The 15,129-nt window shown below is 36.1% G+C and overlaps 1 protein-coding gene across 4 annotated transcripts in view; it reads left to right on the forward strand.

Moving 5' to 3' along the window:
* Window positions 1–6,755: 6,755 nt before the first annotated feature.
* The window catches only part of LOC139114300 (microtubule-associated protein futsch-like), a 46,819-nt gene continuing 38,445 nt past the window's right edge, over window positions 6,756–15,129 (forward strand). For all 4 annotated transcript variants that reach the window (XM_070675927.1, XM_070675923.1, XM_070675928.1 and 1 more), the window contains exon 1: window positions 6,756–6,927. The gene's annotated coding sequence lies outside the window, so the exon portion shown is untranslated. The remainder of the gene's footprint in view (window positions 6,928–15,129) is intronic.

Consider the following 15,129-nt stretch of genomic DNA (forward strand, 5'->3'; position numbering starts at 1 on the left):
TCAAAATACGCTTACTGACATGTATGATGTGCCAATTTAGAATAATTTTTTTTGCTTGGCGCATAGAGGAAAATGCGAGGCTGGCAGGAGACATGACATAAAATGTCATGATGACTTTGCATTCGTCTGGAATAAATAATTATAAATATGGGAGAGTATTTACTTATTTATTTGCTTATCAATTGAGTGACAAATTTGCTTGAGTGAGTAATATTCCTCGGGATTCACATAACACAAGTATCAAAAGGATCATTTTGTAGTTCTGTTATTGTTATCTTTGAAGGTAGCAGAGGGCTAAGGCGACAGGTAAAATTTAACCTCAAAACAAACAATTTACTTTCTTCAAGGAGTAATAACATATGACATTTACAGGAAGTGAGTACCTTCGTAGACCAAGAGATGTACCACACTAAGTTTCGATAGCAATGACAGGTAAGGAATCCTTCACACCTGTGCCCATTGTGGTATTTGCCCTGATACTGACCTATGGCCCCGGGGGACATTAAAAGTTCCAGCGATTTTCCTTTGAAATTTAAAAGAAATCAACTTCAAAACTATGAACTGTAAGTAAGCTGTGTAATAAACATCAGAGTCGAGCGTTAACATGAACAGAACAATATATGAATTCAAATTATAAAGCATAGTCACAGGTGTAAATTTACTCTTAATTTCTACTTGATATTCAAGTGTCGTGTTTATAAATTCATGAGCTTATAGATGGTAAATAGGAAACAAAAAATGGTTCTATGTGTTGTGAATGGTTACACTTAGGTATATAAAGAATAGTTCGTGTAAGTTGAGAAACCACCAAATTTCAAGCATCACCGTGTTTACATCTTGTAGAATTAGCAACAAAATAAGCTTTTTATTTGGTCTCTCATATCAATATTTTATCATTTTTTTGGCGTCATACACACGTTTATGAGAATGTCAGACAAAATCATGATACTTGCAATGCCAAGGTGGACCAGGACATTTCTTCTAAATTCACACCACTACTATATCATCAAAATGTTTTGGCTAGCTAATGTGTACTGGGAGAATTTGCTCCCATAGATGAGCTTTGAATGTTATGCTCATCTAGATCTCATTTTCACCTCTGTGGTCCTACAAAATTGGGCAGCACTTTTCGTATTGGGTTCGTATAGACCACAGACAACTAGACTGAAAGATTCATCATATCAGGCGTGTTTGGGTCACTGTGCCAGCTCCAAATAGATATAGCTGAGTATCCATACATACTCGTTAAATATAGACTGCCAGTCTTGGGCGAAATTTTGAAAATTAATAGCTAAACAAAAAATTAAAATGAAGAGTTTGAAAAGCCGAAGAACATAATAAAGCTGGGTAATTTTCCATGACGAGTATGTCATGAACACCGGGTCCTATACGATATGCCAACAAATAGCTCCCATCCGATCATGTTAGAAAACCATGGGCAATTTCTGTTGTATGATAGAGCATTCTCCTCATATACACGTCAAGTCACGGTAAGAGGACTGCTCCAAATTTCAAGATGGTCGACAAAATTTTGACAAATACTTATTATTTCGAGCTTTTCAGACACGAAAAAAGGGAAACAATTCCGTCCCGAAAACATTTTAACATTGAGATACTATGATTTGTGAGAGAAGGGTCTTTTCAATCTGTGGTCTGGGATAAGAAAGACAAATAAAGTAAGATTAAATAACATAGAACTTGTAAAGAAAGTCATATTTATAAAAGCAATGTCACAAACGGCCTTGCCCGATCATGTTGTGCACAGAAGAAAAGTATAATAATCATAGTAGAAAAACCAGAATTTTACAAAAACTGGGAATGGAGCGTTTTTCTCGAGGGTCTTTGATGAAAATAAGTTGCTTTTCACTTGTTCCGGAGAATCGTTACATTGCAGAAACGCATTGCTGTGTCGGGAACGTTAGTGTGCGTAACTTCGAATGGTTGTTTAAGGTATACTGTCACCTGTTCCAATTTTGCCACAGTTACCATGGAAAGAGAAAATCTAACCAATCACAGATTTTAAGCGGGTCAACGCTTTTTAAAAACAGCGCTCTCATATGGGCATTTTGAATACCAAGGAACGCCCTTTTAACCATATATGGGCATATTTAGATTACGGGTGACTGTATACCTTTAAGGTAAAATGCTCCGCGGGCGCAGATATCAAATAAATCTGATGAAATTATACAATAGTCAACTACTCTGCAACCCCTGGGAGTTAGGCAAGTAATTTTTCCATCTCTAATACGCCGACCATTGGCAATATGTAAATCAAAATTCTTACAAATGTTTAACAGAGCTTTGCCCGCTAAATTGCTTACAATGGTGTCTTTTGAATTCCTTGGTACAGTGAAGTCAGATGGTTGATAGTCAACATTTCAAAGGCAAATATTCAACCGAGTTGTCTAAAATAAAATCATCTTCGGAACCCGTTCCTGCGTTTAAATCCCCACCAAGTATGAAATATTTTTCAGAATTACACATTTAATTCAGTAAGCTTAGCTTCCAAAGCGTCAAAATTAAATAAACAATTATCTGGTCTGAAATAGCAATACCCCAAAATAACTCCTTTATCAAGTTGAAAAACAGACTTATTGAACTCAATGAAAACAGAGTTTTCAATATTACAGTGAATTCTGTCGATTCTACTAGCGATTGAATTTTTAACATAAAGGGAGCACTAGGGCGGCCCATTTGTCCCTGTCTAATGGCAGGAAAAGTAAAAACTTTGTAGTCGGCAGAAATTTAACAAAGTCATTTTTCAGGCAGAAAGTTTCTAACAGTCCAACGATATCAAATTGTTCACAGAATGAAGCAAAATCCGTGTCTTTTATTTTTTTATTTTATTCCAAAGTGAAATTGAAGGAGTCAATTTCTTCGGACCTTGGCCACTGTCCTAGCTTGGATACTGTCTTACTTCTTTCACCTGGCCGGAGTTTTCATCAACTTTGAAGATAGTTTTTACGCCATGTTCATCCGTAAAATGTAGCTTATCATAACGAATATGGATCTTCAAGGTGTGTTTTCCTCTATTTTGGACTTTCAGAAGGCAAACAACTTGGTACGTATTTCGCATTCTTCGAGAAAAGTCCCTCCCGATGCTGATATTTGTGCCTTTCAATTTGTTTGCATTTGACAGAATTTTGACTTTGTCCTTGAACTTTGTACATTTCGCCACAATAGTTTTTCCTCCTCTCACAGACGGTGCATTTGGTATTCGGTGAACTCGTTCGAATTCGATATCATCATGATTCCCAACTTATTTATCAGTACGTGTTTTACATTTTCTTCTGAGGAGTCCCATGTCTCGTTTGGACCGTCTTGCATGATACCGTAGAAGACGAGATTGTTTCTCCTTTCTCTGTTTTCTAATTCGTCATTATCTCTCCTTAGTTTTGTGTTTTCTTGTTTAATTTCATCCAAGGACTTTTTTATTGCAACGAGAGAGTCGTGATTTGAGTCCAGTTCAGCAACTTTTGAAGAATGAGGCGCTAAATGAGGCGCTCGAAGCGGCATGTGGAGATGTTCCCAGACAATACGGTGAAAAAGTCAAACGAGCCAACATGGTTCGGTTCATCATGTTTGAGTGCCAAAAATACTGTCTATGAAAAACTTAAGTTATTTCGGCAAAATTGCTCAGAGGACCACTTGACACAGTACAAAATTGCTAGGAATAAATTCAAGCAGACTTGTAGGGAGGGTAAAAGACAGTATCAGGATAAGATAAGAAATCAATTCAGGGACGCAGCTATGGTGATGTATTAAGTATTCTCCTGGCCTGCTGTTTTCTAAATCTACAATTCCCTGTGTGGCATTGCAAAAAATGGCAAAAAAATTACCTATAATTTACCCTCTTCCATTTTATGTATGCTTGATTCTTGATATTAATTTATTTGATTAGACTATGGTGGTTACAGATGGATTGTGTGCAAAAAATTGGATTTTGGAATTTCACAGAAAATGTTGATCATAATGATTATACATGGCATGTGATATCGCAGTGGTGCTGGTGCCTTCTATCGAACGCGCTCGGGTCAAGGGTCACCGCGAGTACACTGTGTCGGTAATATCACAGCGAAGCTAGCACGGCAGAGACCAAGATGTGATGAGTTGTTTCGAAAACAGTAAGCGCACCCTGCCCCACATGTGGCACCCACAATATATCAATCCGTAAGTCAAATAGGTATTGGTCAGTAACTAAAGTCACTGGTGTCTATATATATATATATATATATATATATATATATATATATATATATATATATATATACATACACACACACACACACACACACACACACACACACACACACACACACACACACACACACATGAACTTGTACGCAAGATCAAGGCAGAGAGCAACACATAGAAGACCAGGAGACTAAAACGTTACCATGGTTTTTTTGAATTCTGACATATATGAAAATAATCAAATATTAGAGAAAAAAAGATGGGTCACCATGCTTGATCTTACATAAATCTACGATGAAAAGTCATAGTTTTTCTCAAAACACTTAAAATCAATGTATGGATCAAGTTCATGCAGTGAATGAAATTTTCACATCTCATGGTACAATAACATAAAATTAATTTACTTTAAACAGTAAAGACTCTAATTTAAATGAAAAAAAAATGTGTGACTAAATGGATCATTACTTTTTATCAATTTGCCTTTATTACAACAAAAATTTCTGAGATTAAAACATTATTTGATGGAATATAAGGTCAATTTTGTAAAACATAAGTAGCATCTAAGTTATATTTATCTTGTAGTTTTGAACAAAAATATTTGTTCGGTAGGTCAATGTGCTCAGTTTTTCATAATTTGGCAAAATGTAGCCAGGAATTCACAATTTGCATACTGTCTCATGATTGTCATTTTGTGTGCTCTTCAGCTGGTGCCATTGACCTGGCCAGAGTTGGATAAACTCAAGTCCGCTTAGATTGATAAATCAAAAAAGTCCACTGATGCATTTGAAAATGAATCAATTCAAGAATTTGCCCGAGGTATATGGTTCTACAACCTGCCGATAAGATGTAGTGTCGAACATCTGGGTGCAGAACTACACAATACATGTTTACTTTTACTCTGCGTGCATTCCTAATACCAGACTATGCGGCTATATGATAATTTGGGAGGCACTTGAAAATTTTGATCATATAGACAGGGGAGGCTTGAAAATTTTTGAGGGTATTGGGGGGAATCTGAAAAAAATAAGATTTTAATCGCGATTCCTCCAGCTCCCTCCCCTTTCACCAATTTTGTTTTGAACGCAGCCTTACCGCCTGGGAACCAAGTACTGGTTTTCAAAAAATATGAAAGGTACTTTCCTTCCCCTAGGTTTCAACTAAACGTGGGAATGACATTCTTTTATTGTTTTTCCTGTTGAATATATGCGATAGATACAATCGCAACCTCCGTTGTCGGAGTTAACGTAAAACGGTCAAAGATCACAAGCGACTGCAGTACGTACACAGACTGTCGGATAACTAGCTGCAATGGTTGGCCGTGGGGCTTGGGCTTCTGTCGTGCGGCTCGCGCCTTGTTAGGGCATGGCGCGAGGCGCACGACAGAAACCCAAGCCCCATGGCCAACCAAGGCTACAATTATTGCAGCTATCGGATGCAGTTGTAAAATTTGAAGCTATACAGCTCTGCATGGCAAGGCCAGCCCTGCCACGCAACTCTCGTACTGTGCGAATACTACGAAGATGTTTATGAAAAGCTGCATCAAAACACGATTCTTATAAAAAATTGAGACCATGGCAAAATTAGAGACAACAAAATTGTACATGACACGTAGCGAACTATTATCACCAGCACTGTCATTCAGGGTATGCAGATTCAAAACATACGAGGTCATGTCGCGTAATACAATGTTTACGACTTTACGTACAAAAATCACCAATCACGAAGGAGAGAGGGTTACATTTTGTTTGAGGTAGTTTCACTGACCAGATCTCTGCATTCCGAATCCGGCCAGGAGATTTTTTGCATAGGCCGGCAATTTCGCATACTGGAAGAACGGGGCTCAGTGTCAAACTATCATGAGAGGACAGCAAACGAATACCGTCTAAGTTAAAGTAAAAGTCAAAACCAGCACGAAAAAGGCAAAAAAGTCCCGTTCGAAAACACCACAGCTTATAGGCCTAAACCCACAGCTACATCTGATTTAATCAGCGATAAGAACTCTGGTTCCGAGAGTGATATTTGGACTCTCAAACTTTTCCAGGTTTTTTCTTATCTACAACTTTTGGGGCTCATTTTGAAGCTCTTTGCGAAAGAAAAACTTTCACTGTCTTAGTTTTTTGAAATCGAAAATTTTATTTTTCTACATAGAGTTAACAGAGGGTAATTTGTTTCTCTAGTACAAAAATTTCCTCGGTGACCCCCGATTTTTATTCTTAACTTTGAAAGTGAACGGTTGAAAGATTCCTTTTGGAAAATTTGAGCAAACGCGTAGCCGTTCACTTTCGAGGCGCATTTGTAACAGGTCCAAACATTTTTTTTTCAGATTTTTCCTAAAATTTTGACCCAAACTGGAGTCTGTGTAAAGTGCTCATCCATTTGGTTCAAAATTTTCAAAAGAATTACTGAAAATTCATAAAATTTGTTAAAAATGTTGCGCTAAAATTTTGGTCTGAAAGATTACAGCACTCAAGGGTGCAGTGTTGAGTCTTGGTGACGTTGAAGAGCGCCGCTACACATCTCGATGTATAGAAATCTTGCGATTTATGCAAATAAGTTTCATTGATATCACAGTTTGCGTACGCCATTTTGGACTCTGCTTCATATCGGTCTAGCACCTCCGAAGTTTTCAACTTAACAGAGGAGATTTACCCCGTTTGTGGGACGATTCTGAATCACTCAGGATGCTGTAGAAGTTAAGCAGCCCAGAAAAGGCCATGGCAAAACAAATTTAAAGTAAGTTCTGTGCTCGTTTTCAAGATGTGGTGGAATTTGAAAAACTGAACGTGTTGTAGCTTGCGCCCGCCGATACACGGAGGTGTGTGCAAGAAACGTGAAACATGGCAGTTAGTCAAAACTTTTGTAGCAACTGCGTTGTTGTGTTTTGTCGTATTTAAACGCTTTTCCAACAGGATTTGTCACATATTGCGAACTGTGCGTAAAAGCAAGGGTTGATATTTGCCCAAGAGAAGCAGTTACCTATCTGACAAAAATAACCGTCGTTGGTAGGCGAAGTTCAATAGTAACGTGCGGGCTTGAACTGAAAGCGTCTGTAGCAACGCCAGCTGACGATGATAAAGCAACGCATGGCCCAATTATTTCTGCATTCACTTCGGTTTTGAAAGTCCCTCAATAAAGTAGAACAGAATTGCATTCTCCTCACAGTTTTAAAACTTCACGACCCAGCTCATCGCATTCGCAATGACTAACGTCCGGTAGGTGAACGTCGGACCCACCTTCGTGCGTGTCGTCGATTGTTGGTGACCCTTACCGGGTATTTCTGAATGACACTCTATATACGCCGTGTGAATCAAACATATCAAACTAAACAAACCAGTAGCAGTTAGTTGACAATTTAAAAATCGGCCTGGGCTGTTTTAAATTTGTAGGTTCCCCAAAATTTCCATTTTCACAAAATTTAACAGCCTTTGGTTGAAACATGGATGTAAAAAATAGACCGGTGAAGAAACAACAATAACAACACAAAAAGAAATTCTATAATTTTTCTACACCATGTTTTAAGACATTCGTACAAACTTTGTTTTTCGGTCTCTGCAGGACTTGTTTTTCCTTTAACTTTTTGAGTAAATAACCAACATGACATTATCATGTAAGTGCGAAATTTAAGGATGCTACAGTTGATTTTTGACAAATTTCCAAAGTCTAACAATTATCTATTGTTTTGTTTTGACAAGAACAGAAAATGTGTGTGTACCTTCAGTTATTTAACGGAATACCATTGTCCAACTGCAAATCAAAGTCCTGGCAAAATCCCAAAATACTTATGTTGTAAAATTCAGCTTTTCGGTGTACTTAGGTATAATCCTTGAGAGCATGCGAATCGTTGTGTTAAACATGAAATCTTTTTCCCTGCTGCTGGGAGACAATAAAGATCTGGCTTGTGAAATGTTAAAATGATGTGACTGGTTGGTTTGTTGGGAGGGGTTGGGGACCTTGAGAAATTGGGTGTGTATCACTGAACTTGTTTGAAGTATCATTTGATCAGTGATGAAGTAACGAAAAGAATGCACGGCAAATGTTTTTAAATGTCAAACAGTTGAAAAATATAGACAAGCTGCATTTACGATTGCTGATCAGTTTATTGCACCACAGGACTAGAAAATCAAGTGTCACCTATTGTGTTGTTGGTGTCATTATTAGTGTTTGTTGACATCGCCTGTTGGTTTGTGCTGTTGATCACAACTGCCATTCAACATGAAAAAATTGTCATCTCTCTGTTTTCTAATGTGAAGAATTACTCAAAAAGCAAAAATTTGACGTAGATCACCAATAAGAATATCAGGTACAATGTCAAAAAGTTGAATTATTCGATTGAATACATCAATTTGCAGTTTTATAAATTTTTCCTCTTTTTTTCACATAAAATTTCAGTTTTCCTTTGTCTTCCAATGCAGGCATCTGCTGTACAAATTTATACAGTTTGTTCAGTTGAGGACCCATCAATATCAAATGATACCCCTCAGATTTCAAAATCACCTATGGCAAGGTTAAAGGTACTTCTTCAACTCCTTGTGTAAAAGCCAATAGCATATTTGAAAACTTGGCATCAGTCCCAACTTTAGAGTTTAAAGGGCACGTGTTATTTCTTCCTTCCAGATACACAAAACTTGACATTTGATTTGATGTAATGTTGACCTACCTAGCCAGTGGCTTAATTAAACTCTGTTGTGTGTTGCATATAGGGTCTGTACATTTTCAGTTGGTGACATTTGTCACATTAATATTCATCATCTGAAACTCACAACTGTTTCAAATCTGGCCGTCAGCCAAACATTTCAAAATTGTGAATTAGCATGAAATGAGTTGTTTTGTTTGACCCACACAAACATGCCTTGTGTGTGCAATAAGCCGCAGTTTCTGATTGTTCACAACCTGGATAAATTAAACATTTACCGGATTTATACCAATGAATTGCTGGTATTACTGCACAGGAATATTAGCCATGGATTGACAAAATTACTAGTAGATAGGACATAAAGGGCTACAAAGTCTTGTAAAGAGTGTCTGACGTATTGAACTAAAGTAGCATTCTTTGCAAAAGTGTGGATACCATCCAAGGTTACTTCTGAAACTCTAGCATTTTTTGTTCACGAGGTCACACACACTCTGCTTGAATGGTAAGTCTCTACCAAATTGGTGTTTTCTTTTCATTACAAAGCAAAGGTTTTGGAACTAATATTGCTATGGACGGTGAAATTATTGTAAAATTTTTATTATCATTACCCTGGTATTATTAGTGCAACATAAGTACACCAACTTGAGCTGTAACAATTTGTACTGGGAAACACAGTTACTGTATCCCATTTACCATTTACTGTAAGTGTATAACATGTATTACGGTGGGTCTGTACTGGGTAAGAAAAAATATCAGCTTCCCTTCTGACGAAATTGCAGATGTCATTGTTTTTACTTTGCTTTAAGCATTCTGGAAATAAAGAAGGTTGCTAGGGTGGGGCATGCATGATGCACCTATAAATTGATAAATATATTAATAAATAAATACACAGATATCTATCTATATACATATATCATGTATGTATGTATATATATGGTATTTATAGCTATACTGTAGCTACATGTACACACACACACACACACACACACATATATATATATATATATATATATATATATATATATATATATATATATATATATATATATATATATATATATATATATATATATATATATATATATATATATATATATACACACAAAATGTATACAATGTGCCCTCCCGGTTATCACCATAATGGCTTTATGGCAACCTCTGAACTTGGGCACAGAGCGTACGGTTCTAAGCAGTGTAGTATTACTCAGGCCAGCTATATATATATAATATATATATATATATATATATATAATATATATATATATATATATATATATATATATATATATATACTAGTAGCTACACTGATCTTATTGCATCTGTATGACGTGCAGTAAACAACAAATTAATAAATGGTGTAATTGTAAAATTACCATATCTGCAGGATACAGCTTCCTCAAAGCCTTCCTTTTAGGTAACCTTTTTACTGAAAGTGTCAGGGCTACTTCCTACTTTCACAATTTGGGTTTCACAACTAGGGGTCTGAATGTTCTCAGACAAGCATAAACAATGAAAATATGTAAGTCCCTGTAATAATAATGGTGATATTTCACTTTTATTTGCAAACTTAAATCCCAATAAGCTGTGTCTTTTTGCATTTTATTTCAATGAGATGTTTTGAAATCAAATGCAATTCATGTAAAAATGCTTACCAAAGTTTGACCACAGAACTTTGTTCAAAGATTGGCAACAAATGTGCAACTTTGATTTCAACAGCTAATTGTAAATAATTTTTGAATTGAAACTCAAATATGGCTGCTGCATACGAATTTAATCAACAAAATCCAGCACCAAGGATTGGAATAATTACATTATAAAGGACAATATGACTTCATAACAGGAATCCAAAACATCTCTTCAAAGATTGGAAGGTATTTCTTTTGTTGAGTGAACACAAACAGATACAGCTAATGGGGCTTGAACATGTTTATGTGGTCACTTAAAGCTATTATGATAATTATGGCCCAGGGCAGCAGTATAACACTAATTAATAAATCATTTCAGTGAAGTCATATTTGTATGCACTATGCAAAGTATCACCAACAGGTGCTATGAGCATAGTATTTGTAAAATTTGTCATTTAGAATTGAAAGTGCTTTTTCTATAAAGCTCTAGTCAGCCATTAAACCCTCCAATCCCAGTTCTTATAAGCACAGTAGGCTCTATTACACCTATGAAGATACAGATTTATGCTAAAATACTCCTTTTCATTCCTATTTTCAATATCTCTTTCAGAGAATTGAATAAAGGGATGAAAAAACCCTGGGTAACAGTTATTTGAATTTTTTATAATCCTCTCAACTCCAAATAAAATCCCAGCTGCTACTTTGACTCCTCCAAATAGAACAGCTTAATGTCAGGAATAAACACCCAGCTTGGCTTGATGATGATTCAGTACTTCAACCACAGGGGACCCAGAAGTCTGGTTGTTGTTGTTGTTCTGTTGTTGTTGTTTGTATTGTTTTTTACATTGATATCAATGTTATTGTTGTTGACCAACAACTAAAATTCAATGAACATAACTCTGAAAAGTAGTAGAGTATAATGGAGTGTAAGTTTGGAGAGAGTTGCATCAGGTCAAATAATGATAGTGTCCTTGCACTGTTTCTTATGACATCTACATTACATTTGAAACAACAACACAATAGTTATGTTCGTTGAAATTTTGTTGTTTCAACAACAACAACAACACTAATATAAATGGAAACAATACAAACAACAACAACAACTAGACTTCTGGGTCCCCTGTGCTTCAACACACATAAACATGCTGTCAAAGATTGGTACAATAAGACTTAAAACCTTTGAGGAATATTTCTGGTTTTCTGTATTGTAGGGCATATCATCCAAACCAGAGTGGCTCTTTTGAACTGTTTTTGTGTTTGAGTAGAGTTCTATTATTTTGGCGATATGTTTTAGCGGTATTTACGCTGTTTCTGGCAGAGTCCATGGGGAAGATTGTTATAGTCTGTTCTTCTACAAAAGCCACTTTGCGTCCGAACATTTGTCATACTTGTGTTCTGGCATGTGTTTATGTAAGCCAGTGAGGTAGACATATACAGGTAGAAATATATATATCAAATTTTTAACCTATAGAGTAATCAAACCTGTCTATCATTTCTTGTTAGTAAAGTGTATGCCTGGAAGGCTAGACGAAAAGATTCAGCTATATGCGGGCAGTCCGGCACCCCACAACCACAAGATAGGGTCATCAGGGATCGTAGAGTACTGAAGCACCTGCATACAGGTGAATCTTTCAGTCTTTCAGTTCATATGCACAGTTGAAGCATCTGTGATAACAAAATGGCAATTGAGGTTTTTGAATACAAATACATGTAGATAGATCTATTGGTATTGTTGCCTGCAAGGGGTCAAATGTACTTTGTTATTGCTTTAACAAGTTGATTTGGTAAATGTACGGTTATTGTCTGAGTTATGCATGATTTTCCATGTCATGTAACATCTTTGTGCATACATGTAGCTATCCTGTAGGAACATGATTTTCCAAATTCCACCATTGCAAATAATTTCCTTAATTTCACGTTCTATAAATGTAACACAATAATGGAAAGCTAATTACTTTAAAAAAACAAAAGGGTGCCCATGTATTGAGAAAAAATTCATATTTACCCCTAAATGTCTTTTTCAAACTTTGAATCTTCATGTTTCTGTGGAACATCAGGGAAATGACAATATTCAGAGTAGAATTGCTACATTGTACATTGTAAGTTTTAGAAGAAGTGATGGTAATACTAATAGCTGAAGCTCTAGATATTTGTATCGCAGTGCCGGATGTTGTCAGAATTTGTAAGTTCATCTTAGGTGCAGATTTGCTTTACTACATATGTCATATCCGTTGCATCATGACAAAAGCAATACTTGAAATTTTGTAAAAGTTTCTTTGAGTCAAAGTGCTCTTCATGGCTATTGTCAGTGTAGTGTTATCACTCCATTGAGGGTGTACACTAGAATCTGTTCAATGCTTGATGAATTTCAATTTGCAACCACTCATTCCTAAATTGTACATTTTCAGATACATTTAAGAGCTATCACAGACGTAATACATCATCATATACAGTAGACCTGTGGTATGGTATTGATACAATTCATTCTGTTAAAGCTGCAATCTTCACAGGGCAAATATGCATTTTGGTTTCAAAGTGAAAATTCAGAAGTATAATTACTGCAACCATGGTCATCCAACTATGGCCTCACAATTTACATTGATCTGCTGATTCTGGGTTTTAAACACCATATCCAGTGAGAGCGTTTGCCTGCATGCAATCATAACTATTTCAATCAAACTGGAAGAGTTGAATGAATAATGGATGAAATTTGATCGTTATGGAAATACAGTACATACACGTTGTGTCCTATGAGCGTACATCTGCATTTCCATGGAAACACTGTACAGCCCTTTGTTTCCATGGAAACACTAATGAAAATTGGATCACTCAAATTAGGTTTTTGTTTCCATGTCAACCATTGAAACCGGTAATCATAAATGATTGCCAGGCAAATATCTACCTGATGTGACAAAAGTGCTTCAATAGCGCGAACAAGCTCCTCCAATTGAGTGAACTTTGGTAATTGATCAAATTGAATAAGTTAATGATGCAAAAGAAACATTAAGTGCATTTTCCTTTTGGCCCAAGCAGAGTGTAATATCCTGCAAATTCAGTTTGTGTAAATTTTTCAGTAAGAGGCAATAGGAAACAGTTCATCGAAAGCCATGATAACTATTTTTTCATTGAAAACGTAATAGCAGTAACACACTGAAGATAATGCACATGATATGTCCGGACTAGCATGGAGTGGGATACTGTTCTCCAGTGGGTTCTGTTCATGAATAAAAAAAATGTAGGGTTTTTCTACAGACCTGTTACACCAAAAGATCACGTGACTGCAGTACAAACAAACCCATGTGTACCGGTACAAACGCATTTCATTTCAACACATGCTTGTGCGAGTGGTTTGTTTGTTCTGTGGTCTATTCATAGATGGATTACTTTCTCTGTTTTGATAAAAAACTATTAAATCTGCTCGTTTGCCATCACCCATTGATATTATACTATTAACTATTAAAGCATTGGCTGGCAATTACAAATAATATTTCATGAAATTGTGCAATATTATTTATCTGTCAATTTATCTATTTAGTCTCGTGAAGGAAATTAATTTACTTTTAATCCAAAGAATATCTTTCCCCTCTTACTTGCCAAATTCAATACATTATACAGTTTTTCTTGTTTGAAGCATAGACAATAAATAATGTAAATTTTGTAAAAGTGTTAAAAGATAGTACAAACTCCCTGCTGCTTTATCCCTTCTACACTGTAGATAGCTACCGGCACATTATAATACAAACATTATATAAAGATATGTTTTTGAAATTCGATAGCAGAAAAACAAGAACTTCGGAACTATTGTACATTTACTGGTAGCTTATATACTGTGCTTGGCTGTAATTTAATGAGAACAAGATGTGTAAAATGTATGCTAAGATTTATATCACTAGATATTAACAAAAATATTTACATAAATTTTATCAATATGTAAATTAAGATTCACAGACATCACCTACTACATTTTATGGATCATTACTTTAGTGATGGTACTACCACGATATCTGTTATTCAAACATTCTTTGTAAGTCACAAGCAATCCCACAACAATTCCGATATATTGATTTTCTGAATTGTCAATTCTCCTCGTTAACAATACACTGGCCGATAAGACTAGACTGTTAACATTGTCATCCTGACTGAGGTGATCAAACTCTAGTCTGTTAATAATGTCATTCTGAGTAAGGTGATCAAACTAACTGACAAACATCACAATACATCGCCATGATCTCTGCTCTTTGATAGATTAGCGTAAAGTGTTGAGGTTGTGTTTAAAAGTTTAGGTTATGATCTGACAGTGAATTTGTGGCATCACGTTGCATTATTGATTCTTTATACAGAAGCTATCGTGTCTGTCAGTGTCCGTGTTTCTATGCCTGTAACTATTGAAATTCTTTTGTTTTCATGGGTTAGGGTGGTTCTTTGTTTCGGACAGTGGAGAAGAATAGCTGAAGTGCTGTTGTTAAAGATCATTGTTTCTGGTTCCAAACTTCAATGTCACTGAGATACCGGAGTGAGGTGACAGTAAGATTTACGGCAATGTTTGTGGCATTGAAGTTGTGCCTGTGTGCAATGTCCGACCCAAGGTGCGGCTGCCTTGTTGTAGCAATGTAGTCTTGAAAATCTGCCAAAAAGCATCCTCACATGATGCAAGCCATTGCTGCCAGTGTACTATGG

Source organism: Ptychodera flava, chromosome 16, assembly GCF_041260155.1.
Source record: "Ptychodera flava strain L36383 chromosome 16, AS_Pfla_20210202, whole genome shotgun sequence".
Classification (NCBI taxonomy): domain Eukaryota; kingdom Metazoa; phylum Hemichordata; class Enteropneusta; family Ptychoderidae; genus Ptychodera; species Ptychodera flava.